The following is a 12,500-nucleotide window of genomic DNA, read 5'->3' on the forward strand; positions in this document are numbered from 1 at the left end:
CTCTTGTGTTGTAATGGTTTGGTCTGGAGTTGTGAGGCAAGGGGAGAGTGGCTATGGCAATTTCCGAACTTCTGTGCAACCAATCCTAGCCGTCGGAGCAAAAAGGATTTGCGATCGACAGTTAAATGGTAATTCGTTAAGAGCAAACTGACCCCAAACTTTTTAAAATAATGTTAACTTTTTTTCTCACCAGTGGCGACCCTGCCTAAAAGAGGTTGCACAAGGTAATCCGAAAATGACCGGGTAGAGGCTTTGTTTTCAGAGTCAACTTGAAGTCCACTGCAACTTCTAAAGAAAAAAAAACTGGGTGGAGACGGTACAGGAGTGGGATGTTTGGAAAACTAACCAGCTTTCCCTCCATTCGAGGTCTTACAATAATTAAATCCTTATTAATCGGGCCATAAAGAACTGAGCCTAGGAATTGGCATTTTTTCCGTTTTGGGGTCTTGAGTTTTCTTTTCTCTTGTTCTGCTTTTATTTTATTTATACTTTCTTATAAGTTTTATCATTATCAATGTCTGAGCTGTCAAGCGATTTTGCATTTTTTCAAGGAATATGTTTGTAGGGATTCTGTACATATTCACGAAAACAAACCAGACTCGAACATTATAATAAGCTAGGACAATGTACATCCCGTAACAAGAACACACTTGTCTCTTTTCTTTCGTTTAGCGCTAAACGAGAGATGCACTATTTTTGTAGGCTAGGGCTAAAAGGCTATAATGTTAGCTTCCTGTTAACCTATAAAATGTCTGTGATTGTAATACCCGAATAAAGAGGATTTATTTTCTCATAGGAAGTCAAATAAAAACCAATACTTTAATTTACGTTCACTACGGCCACTTATTTTTCTCTATCTCCAAAACAGAGTTACTTATCTAGGAACGGATTTGTTCATCGTGATCTGGCTGCTCGCAACATTCTCCTTGGTGAGGACAGAGTGGTTAAAATTTCGGATTTTGGACTAATGCGGCACGTTGAGGAAGGCCTTTACACCCTCAAGAAAGGGAAAAAATTGCCCGTTAAGTGGACCGCACCTGAGGCACTCTACAACAGTGAATATACCACGAAAAGTGATGTGTAAGTTTTGTAAACTGGCAGCAAACACATATTAAATGAATGTGATACTCACTAAACAAAACTGCAGCTTCACCACTTATGATCTTTTTGTCCGTCATTTCACGTACAACACTGATACGCAAACTTGGCGAAAGGAACACCATAAGCAAATAATTTTCTTATAGGAAGACAGTCTCTACGAAGGAAGATTTTCTGAAGTTACTTCTGTGTTTCGCAGTATAAAAAGGAGACAGAGTTTGGTTTGATTCTGAAGAACAGCGCACAGCTGCATGGTTATACTATAACGTTCTGCAATAAATAGCTCACGCGCTCTTTTTGTTTTTATTTCAGATGGTCTTTCGGAGTCGTACTCTGGGAACTTTGCACAATGGGTAAACGAAAAAGGCATTAAAAACCCCGAGCTAATACATTTACGGGAACGATTGGCGCAAGACCTTGGTTCCAGTTTAGCCAGAGTGAAATCTGTTGACTTTGCATAAACGCCTTCTGTGGCGCATTTATATCAATTCGGATCTTAGGAGCTTTTAAGGGTTTCCTTTTAGTGCTGGGTACTTTCTTAAAATAGATAATTTTAACTCGGCATGAACTTGTGATTACTGGACTCTTTGGACCATCATAGGAAAATAAAGTTGAAGTGTCATCTCTGGTCAACTCTTTTTCTCTCTGCTTTCCATTCGATTGTAGGATACTTTTACGCATGCGTCCTTGTGTACACGCTTAAGTAACGTTAAGATCCTCTTTTTTTACAGGAGGAAATCCGTACCCTGGAGTTAACAACAAAGAGTTATACAAGCTTCTTAAGACAGGTTATCGAATGGAGAGGCCAGAAACGTGCTCCAATGAGCTGTAAGTAAAGGTGCAAAAGAAACTTTGCAAATGGGGTCAACTGGTTTTATATATAATTGCATCATTAGCAGAACCTGAATGCTTGAGGCTAACAGCAATAACTTTGACAGTTGGCATTTTTGACAACTTAAAAGAGTTGAACGCAGTCCTGGAGTCAGAGGTCTTAATCTCGTTTAAGGTGATTCCCTGGTTTTGCATTGCGCAACCCTACTGGGCATAATTTATTGTGTCATTGGCGCGCGCATTAGCTCGCGCGCATTAGCTGGCGCACATTGATAAAATGGCGGATTTTCATTGACGCCAAGCTAAATCTGTCAAGGAATAGCTATTTTCTTCTGAACAATCACGGTGACCCCCTCCCCCCCCCCCCCTTTTTAATGGTGTTATGTACCCGTAATGGGTACACGGAAAACATATGTTAAGGAGAAAAAAAAGTTGGATAGTAGAAGTTGTATTATTTATATAAAATGATGTGAAACTGCATTTGGAGCCAGACAGTGAGTTTGATGTAGCGGTCCAATTTTCTTCCAAATTTTTTTGCAAGATCGAGCAATTTGAAATCACTTTGCTGAAAGATTTTAGCCCGGAAAAATAGGTAGGCTCAAGTTTTCAATAATATTCAGTTGCTTTTGCTATTTAAGAACATTTTTTCCGCTCGATCAAGTTTCGAACGCTTCTCGCGTAATTCAGTAAAAAACAATAAAAAAAAAATGAATGCAGCGCGAAAACAAGCACGGTGTCCCCATCTTTTTATCGCACTTTTTCAATGTTCTGTGCATGAATATCAATTGTGCCAAGTTTGACAAAAATCTCGATAGTACGTTATTTTCAAGGGAATTACCGTAACATATCAATATACCGGGTACAGTCCTATTGTTTTAGTCACGTGGACCACATGGCCATAGGGTGCTGAAATGCAAATTTGAATAAATAGTTAAATGATGACAACTAGGAAGGCCTACGTGATCAAAATGCACTTTTTCAAAACGTTAACTGTTTATTTTTGGTGTCCATTTTCCCTAAAGTGTCACAAAGATTTCTAATTTTCTTTATCGGACACCAAACCAATCCAATCCAATCGTAAATCTATAAGGCATCAAGTAATTACTCAGATTTTTTACCGCTCTTTGCTAGATTCCAGCTGGTGTCAGAGTGTTGGAAAGAAGAACCCAGCAAGCGGCCGACATTTGACCAGGTTTCGACGTCACTGGAGAAGATGCTCATGGAGGGAACTCCTTACTTGGATTTTGAATTGCTTGATGAATCCAAGGAATATTACAGTGAGAGGCTATCTGAAAATGATGCTACCACCTAGTACAGAATACTAGCCAAGCTATCCTCTGCCTTACCTGCTATTATAGCTGTGTTAATTAATTAGTCTAAAGAAAATCTCCGCACGACACAAAAAAGCACACCAGAAGACACGTAGAGTGCTCAAAATTTGGATGAGTTTTGGAAACAGGAGACAAGTACCGAAAAATACTAACGCGTGTAAATGTAAGAGCAAACCTGAAACAAGTCTTCTGTTTTGTTTCACAAGAAGTTCCGAGTTTGCGCACAAAGTAGCCAATTAAATCATTTTACAATAAGTTTTCTGCAATTTGTTTTCATAAAAAGCATCATGATTATTTTCTCTTTTCGCTTGTTTACACTGGGGACTCAACCCATGTGTATAACAACTGTACCTCGTTTTTGCCTTTGACAAACAGGATGTGAGTGATCCGCGACGCCATATATACGGCTTATATATATTGTAGACGCTGAGACTAAGGTAGCGTTTACACGAACGTGGTTTCATTTGTAAGTTACACGGCACCGATCGAGACCGTAGACTAGGCTAAATGCCAAAAGTAGAGCGTTTTCAAAACGATACGGTTTTATCTGTCTTGAAACGGCCAAACCGCATCGATTTCAATAACGTAACGGTTACTGTTTTGGCGCGAAATTTGCATTGTTCGATTCAAAATGGTGACTTTAGGCCGTATTGCAGCGCTCGCTTTTTCTATCACGACTTTCATTTCTGGCTTGTAAACACTTACAAACCGCATCGATTTTGACACGGTTTCGAAGTAATGAAACCGTGTCGATGTGAAACCGGGTTTGTGTAAACACTCCGGCCTCAAAGAGCAAGATTACTTTTTCCGAGGATGTAGCGTTCACGCCGCGGTTGTGTACTTGTAAAACAACGATCCCAAGTCATAACACAAATTTTTGTGTTGGTGCCCCGTCTCTTCCAGAACTGTTCCCCACCTGAACGAACCTGCAAAGGGGTGTCAAATTTGCATTCCGAAGGGAATTGTCAGAAAATGTTTTTATATGGTTAACAGCCCCTGTGAATCGATTGGAGGCCATTAAAAAGTCAGTGGACGTTATCTCTGTCATTGATGCACTTTTAGAAGCGGATGTTTCGCTAAAGATCTGCCATCAGCAGTATTAAACTAGACCAAATGATTAGAATCAACGAAAGCCATTTAGCCTGCGGCGGTGTTATTGAAGATGCACTTTCACGCTACTTTAGAATCACTGTTGAAAGCTGAAAGATTAGTTTGAATGCTTGGTACACGGGATTTTAAGACATATGTGAACTAACATTAAATAACAAAAACCCATGATGTGCTCCTTCATTATCGAAGGGTCATGTGAACCTTTTAGTCTTCAAATGATAAATAATTAGAAAATTTATCAACTTGTAGACTGATTGTTGGAGGAATAAGTCATTTGTGTTGTTATTAAAGTGAATGAGTAAACATTGCATCCAAGGGGCCATTTTAAGCTGTCTTAGCGCGTGATTGTAATAATAACGGCATTGATTGTATTGTGGGAGGCGCGGTGGCCTCATGGTCAGTGTGCTCGACTCCGGATCGAGTGGTCCGGGTTCGAGTCCTGGCCGGGGACATTATGTTGTGTTCTTGGGCAAGACACTTTACTCTCACGGTGCCTCTCTCCACTCAGGTGTAGAAATGGGTACCGGCGAATTTAATGCTGGAGGTAACCCTGCGATGCACTAGCATCCCATCCAAGTAGGAGTAGAAATACTTCATGCTACAGAAACCGGAGATAAGCGCCTGATGGGCCTTCTAGGCTCGTAGTCGTAGCAGACTTTACCTTACCTACCTACCTACCTGATTGTATTAAAGACGAGCTGCTCGCCATTTTTCAACCTTTCATAGTTACATGGTAACGATACCCGCATGCATGCATGGCGACAGGCATTGCGTCCCGCGGAACAACTTTTATATATGAAAATCCTGTCGGAGCTGAAATTCATCCAATCAGATCGCTACGATAAACAATAAGAATTTCCATAACAAAAACAAACGGTCAAAAATCTTGTCGGTTGAAGGTAGGCCTTAATTAAAGCTATCAGAAATGACTTCAAAAGACAGATTCAGATAATTTCAAATTAGAGCCCATCGGTCTTCTGTCTGGTGGATCGAATTAAGTGAGTTAGAGGAAAAGGGGATCATATCTCACGCTTTCCGTACTCTGTTCTCTCGTGCCCTGTTCTCCTTGATGCTCAATGAGCAGTTCTTCAGAAAAGCTTACCAGTTGAGCTGAGGCAGACTGACTCTCTCAGTACGTCCGAGCTGGCTGTGGGCTTTTCTATTGTGATACTTAATACACGGCACTCACTTAAAGCAGGCTTTTTATCTTATTATAGTAATGTTCTTAGACTTGTAGCCTTGATAGTATTTTAATATTTAAAGTAATGTATGTTTCTCGTCAAATCATTAAAAGTTAAATCAATCAATCAATCAATCACTTTTTCGCCTACCCAGCCTCGATAAATTATTTCTCTCCAACCCCCCACCCTTTTAGATCCCCTCCTCCGGCCTCCCCTCTCCTGCCTCACGTACCCCTTCCATCTCCCCTGTCTTCCCATTTAGGTTTCCAGCTATATGATGAGGGCGCTATGTAACTGTGCGATAAGCACGCGAAGGGTGCTTACATCGTATTAAATGACACAAAAGGTCAAATAAGAGTGATACGTTCTCGTGATAAGCATTCGCTTTCCATCATAATAAGATGTTTAAAATGACTTTTACATTTGCCCCACCCCCCCCCCCCCACCCAACCCAACCCCGAAGAGATAATGCCAAAGCCATAACGTCGAATGACAGCTTCCACAACAACTTTATACAGCAAGTATGCTATTCCGATCAAATCTATAAATCTTCTCCAATCAATGCAATCCTAATGGGAACAGTTCTACATTATTGCAAAAGGTCGTCGGCTGGAACCATAAGACGATAACTTTTGACTAGTAATTTTGCATTGAAAAACTAGATCGTGCACACCATTTGGCACATTTACGGTGCAATGTCTCTACCTTAAACAGGAGAGCTGAATCTATACATTTGCTTTCTTTCAATGACGATAGTAAAATTAGATCTGCTGGTCTAGTACAGCTCACTAGCTCACGACATCAAGCCTATTCTAATTGCGTTCGACGGAAAGGAGAACGCAAGTCTAATTTCGTTTTTGCGTCCTGTGTCTTTCGAGTTGGTGTGCCTGTGTACGGCTATGCAGAATTTTTCGAGATTGCTGTAAGGACACCAAAATGGCCCTCCCGCTTGATTTTTGGAGGGGCATGTGTCGGCCGGGAAACTGGTGCGAACTTATGACGACATCTGACCTCGTTTTCGCTCTCGTTTTAGATATTTTTATATTCATTGTAGTGCGCATTTGATCATTTCTGTATGGATTTCTGCGCAATAGAAGTATTAAATTAAATTAAATTAATCTACGTCACATTCTCGTTACATGCATATGTGATAAGACATGTGGCGAACATGTGAGCAGGCCATGTGAGCTCGTCTTCACAGTACAGTCGCCGTAGGCCCCGCCATTTTGTGCTCTCAGCGTTGGATTTTGGTGAGTTTAAACGCTTCGACGGTAGCATTTATCGAAATCTGAGGGAATTGTCTTTGTTTATTTTATGTGCTAACGAACACGACTTTTAATCGCTGTGGCTTTCAGGATGTTAACCGTGGGAACAGCTATATTTTGATTGCATTTGTTGACTAGTTACAGTCGCGACAGATACATGCATTGTACATGTAGCTCTTTATCCGGTCGAATACTGCTTGAAATCGGTGGAACTGTACTCTGAAGGCAAGATCCATAAGGGTGAGGTTGAACCAAGGAATGGCAAATTATGTAAATATTGTCTACTTCATTCATCAGGGATAATACTTGAATCAGTTGCAAGGAGTTTGTTTACGCCGACGATAAACGAGCAGACGATTGCAAATGTTTGATTATGTTTGTGCCGCTTCCAGCCGAGAATAATGTATGTTAATTAAATATACTTTAACAAATTAGCTTTTACGCTTAAACATTTGCAGTTAATGTGAGAACATTTAGCACGAAATTTGAAGGGTAAAAATTGTGAGCCTACGGAAACTGGCGCTGTCAAGCAACGTATCAATAAATCGCAGTTTGTACAGGGGACCACTTAGCTGGAATCGGACTTTGACATTATAATATATCTGTCTGTAAAATCTTCGTTGCCGAACAGTTTAGCAATAGACCGGGGTTGAAAGTCAGGTAGTGAAATCATTTATTTTAGGTATATATATTTACGTGACGGCGTCGAACGCACTCTCATAATCTTTGATTACTACTACTTTTAAAGACGCTGCATCGGAATAGTAGGCTCAATATTTCAACGTTTTACTGCGGGAAATCCCGAGCGTGCAAGATTGCTCCATCTTTCCCGCTAGCCAATCACAGCGCACCGGATTTGGTTCACCTTGCCCGCTCACGGAGCTAGTCATTTAATAAATCTGTGTTCTTGCCCTTGTCAAAGGCTTTTCTCGCTTTTCCTGAGAGAGATCTGAAGTATTCACGACACTTCAGAGTGGTCTTTATAAACAGTCACAGAAACCAGTTTTATGAGGTCGGATTAAACTGGGGCCAAGCAATTTAGAAGACTGGTATTGAGTTAAAACTGTCACCAGCGAGCCAGACAGTACAAATTCATATGTTGGGGATGATCTTGACCAGGGCAGAAATCTGGGACGAATCGGGAAATTAGACACACTCCCAGTTTTGAAAGCTAAAAACTTTAATCGATGCGGTAATTTACCCGTAGGACTGTGCGACCGAAATCTATGAAATGAGAATCGGGGGTCTTCCCTTGTCATGGAAGGGCAAAATTACCCAGAATTCTTTTTGGGCATGATCGAGGCCATTTCAGAAGCACGAGACTGGCCGTCATGCATCAAATGGCTGAAGCGCGGCCGGAGGAAAAAGTTAGCCAGATACTAAGAAGTAGCCCTGGTGTGTACTGTTATCGTAGACTTGATTTCTGAACAACTTTTTATGATAGAAAATTCGCGACAAAGTAGTGCTTTTTTTCGCTGTTGTTCTCGTAGCAAACGACTGGCCTTTCGCAATTTCTTGTCAAACGAACGGTATAATGTAAATAAGTTAGAGAATACTGAGATTTATATTTGCAAAGTACCTGTCGCTCTTACCACTTAAGTCAAACTCGCAATCAAAATTTCTTCATATTAATCCATGTATAAAAGTATTCTGTTGTTGTTTTTTTTAAAGGGTTTTCCTGCTTATATGAAAGAAGCGTTTTCTCTCCCGTCCTCTTCATATGCATGATCTTCGCCGAAATGACATTCTGTTCCTCACTGAACCTAGAACGTGATCTTGGTCTTAGTTCTTTTTCTTGCGTATCAGCCAAATTTCGGAATGCGCTACCTGATTTTATCACTACCAATGAGTTAAGAGAATCAAGGGCTGCATTTGTACAGCGGCTTTTCTTTTTAATCAATATATATCTAAATATTGTGTGTTTAGTTATGTACCTGTATATGCTATGTATTTTAGCTGGTAAATGTAATGCCTCAAAGATATTAGCGCCTGTCGTTATTCTGAAATTCGAGATTAAATAAACTTGAAGCATGTGTGTATGTTACCTTTAGCTCGGCGCGTGCGCACACTTTGTAATCTGCGACTCCAGTGCTTACCACATGATAGATAAAATGACTTTTCTCTTGTATATTTAAGCGATCAATTTCTTACGTTAAATTGACAAGGGCGTTCTGGAGCTGTGAGTAGGCGTGGGATCTAGATCATATGGTTTAGGGGCCGACAATTCTCCCTCTCAATGCCGTACCGGGAGAGAGATGGTTTCGTGAAGACTGGGACGCCTAAAATGCTCTGTTGTAAACATGGCGGTTCACGAGTGAACTTGTCTCTCTGGCCTCTCTGTGGACGAATTCCAGCACCTACCGATACAATTTGGGCCAGTTTTGAAGCTAAAAACTTCAATTGATGGGGTAATTTGCCGGTAGGACTGGGTGACCCGACACTAGAAATCTATCGGAAATGAGAATCGGGGGTGTTCCCTTGTCATGGAAAGGCAGAATTACCCAGAATTCTTTTTGGGCATGATCGAGGCCACTTGAGAAGCACGAGACTGGCCGTCATGCATCAAATGGCTGAAGCGCGGCCGTAGGAAAAAGTGAGAAGAAGATTTCTAGCCAGATACTAAGGAGTAGCGCTGGTGTAATTCTGTACTATCATGGTCCACTTAACACGCATTTTGTCCTTGCAGACAAATTCTGAAGATTTGCGGTTTTTGGTCTTTGTTTCTCTCTCTTTGTTAAATTTTCTGTTTTGGCAAGACAAATCCTGGCTGCTTTTGTTATATTTGCTATATTCGTGTCTTCCCTACGGGCACCTCTGCCTTTTGTTTCTTTGTTTGCTGCATTTGCTACTCTTGCGATATATTTGTGATTCTCCTTCATGCTAAGACGCATTTTGTCCTTGGAAACAAAACCGTGTGCTCCTTTTCAACTTGTCGAATATCAGGATCAGTGTGCAGTGCACAGCGTTTGAAAACTTCTCTATCACTCGTAGTTTTTTAAATTTAATGTAAAAAGGATTGACACTTTGAGTCACTAACGGCAAACTACGGTTGAAGGTGGATGTTTGAAATTGATCATTCCTCGCCATATTTTCTTAGTGGTTAACTTTTTAATGTGCTTTCAAATATGAGCAGAAATAAATCTAACTCATCACTTTCTTTTCATTGGCTAAAGCGAAAAATATACGCCAATACTATGAGCTTCATCAAACGCACGTATTACGTTCCAATTTATCGTATTTGCACAGTTGCTGCTGGTCTATTAGGCGCCATATGTAAAGTTTCTTAATTTGTATGCATTTTTCATTGTTAAAAATGATTGTATAACACTATGAGTAACAGCCACAAAGTCGTATGCAGTTGTTTGAAATGACAATTTCTTTTAAGGTCCAGGTAATTAAACGGCCTCAAAATTTGCTTCAGCATCCCTTTCGAGCAAACGCAAATGGAGAAAAAAGGTCGTCCTTTGGTGTAACTATTCTAATAATATACAACTTAAATCTTTGAACTATTTTCAACAATGAAACAGTTACACAGTTTTTTTGTGCAAACACGCCGAGTAACTGGGCACTTGTTTGACTGAAGTCAAGTTACTAGTGGCCTTTCAAGTCACAAGAACGGAGTGGCTAGTCGATCTCGAGAAATTACTAAGATAGCTTTCCCTTACGAGTCATTCACTAGTAACTAAAGCACTATGTGGCGAATAAAGGTGGCGAATGCTAAGGAAATTTTAATTCAAACAGCCAAGTTCGACTTCCCCGTCCATTACTAATGGCGTTACATAAACATTTCAAACATTGAAACTGAAAAAGATAGACAATATTTACCTGAAACGATTAATAAACTTCAATTATGGTACCTCATTGAGCAAGGTCCCATAACTCCGATAACTGTGTAAATACGGTAAATTGGAACTTGAAGAGTGTGTTTGATGAAGCATTAGAACTTAATTAATTAATTAATTAATTAATTAATCAATTAATTAAATGGTGCGTTTGATGAAGCCTTAGTATATTTCATCTTCAGCCAATGAGGAAACAGTGAGCAACAAGCTTGATTTGTAATTATTTGAAAGCTCATTAATAGCGAGGAGTGGTTGAATTCAAACATCCACTTTCAACTTTCAATTAACCGTATTTTGTTGTTAATGACTTACATCTACATTGTAAAACTTGTTTGCAACTTGTAAAAGGAGTTTATCTCCAATAAGGAATTTACCAAACTGTGAGTGATAGAACTGTGTTCAAAAGTTGTGCAAATATACAGTAATTTGGTAATTTGGCCTTTAAGGTGCGTTTGATAAAGATTTTGTTATTGGTACATTTTTTATCACTCTGTCAAAATAAGAAAAGAGTGCGCAGTTGACTCAGCCTTTATAATTCTTGGTAGTTCATCAGATATTTAAACGTTTCTCGATCTTCATTGGTCACGTAGCTTCAAGAAATTCTTAAGGAGTTCCCTGTAGAAGACTCCGTGCGAACAAAAGAAAAGTGTATTCGCTGTTGCACTGATGCTTAACTTTGTTTCTTTACGCCCAAATTAAAGCCACCCAGTTACTTTGACGGATTTATACCTTCTGGAGTGTAAAAATTCAAAATCCCTGCAACGGCATCGGCTGGAGCGAAGGCAAAGCTCAGGTGAAAGACCTATGCCATGGGTCGAAACTCGCTGTGTTGAGCATGCGCGACGGTTACTTAGCGACCGGATCCTCACGTGATACTTCATGATGTGTGGGTTCACTAAACAACAACGGAATTACCGTAAAGGAATGCGCGGGACACAGAGGGCTCAAGTCACAGTCCGCAAACATATCATGAAGTATGCCGCTTTGAAAAGTGCAATGTTGTGGACAGCGGTTGGATCAAAGTGAGTTTCGACCCATGGCAGAGATCTCTTTTCCCGTCAGCCAAGCGAACGCAAAAGAAAGGAGACCTCTGCTAGCACTCGGAAGGCGTTAAGAGGCCTACATGACTCCCTTGTACATGTTGTACGTGGTTTCGTTTCCTTTTCCTTTTCCTTTGTCCTAATTTTGCTCGCTAGAGTACACATTTGAATGGACGCCTCTATTAGGCGTTTCCAATATTTAAGATTTCAAAAGCCGAATGTTTTTTTGCTCAATCTATGAGACTTTAGATTTGGACCTTCATACTATTGTACTGTGAGATATAACAAGAAAACAAGAAAACAGTTCGATCCATTTCATGCAGATGTGTCGTCACGTCACATGACCAAAGGGCGGCGAGTAGACGAGCATTCCTACCTGGTTCAGTTTTGCCAGTCCTAGCCTGCAGCGAAACGGAGAAACCATGTACCCTACTTGGGTAAAAAATAGCCAGTTTTTCTAATTGTTTTTCCTACTTGAAGGAGATCTATAATATACGATGGACCTGAACGATTCAAAGTCTTTGATTATATGCACCGATGTGCATGTATTTATCCAATTTCTCGATTACCGAACTAATTAAATAAAATTAATGACTATGCTTTGTTTATTAGGACGGAAAATAGGATCGTACTGTCTGGACTCCCGAAATCGTAACCGAAATATTGCATCAGCGATTCGAGTGTTTTGTTAGGCTAACTGAATCAGTTAATCAATCAATTTGTCTGTCATTCATAAAGTATTCAACAACACCAAATTCTATTTTAACGACTTGAACATAATGTTCTTCACAGCAGGACCCGC

At 40.2% G+C, this 12,500-nt stretch overlaps 1 pseudogene; it reads left to right on the forward strand.

Annotated features, from left to right (window-relative positions):
• The window catches only part of LOC138046573 (uncharacterized), a 174,053-nt pseudogene extending 169,373 nt beyond the window's left edge, over positions 1–4,680 (forward strand).
• Positions 4,681–12,500: the final 7,820 nt, after the last annotated feature.

The sequence above is a fragment of the Montipora capricornis genome, chromosome 1 (assembly GCF_036669925.1).
Source record: "Montipora capricornis isolate CH-2021 chromosome 1, ASM3666992v2, whole genome shotgun sequence".
Lineage (NCBI taxonomy): Eukaryota > Metazoa > Cnidaria > Anthozoa > Scleractinia > Acroporidae > Montipora > Montipora capricornis.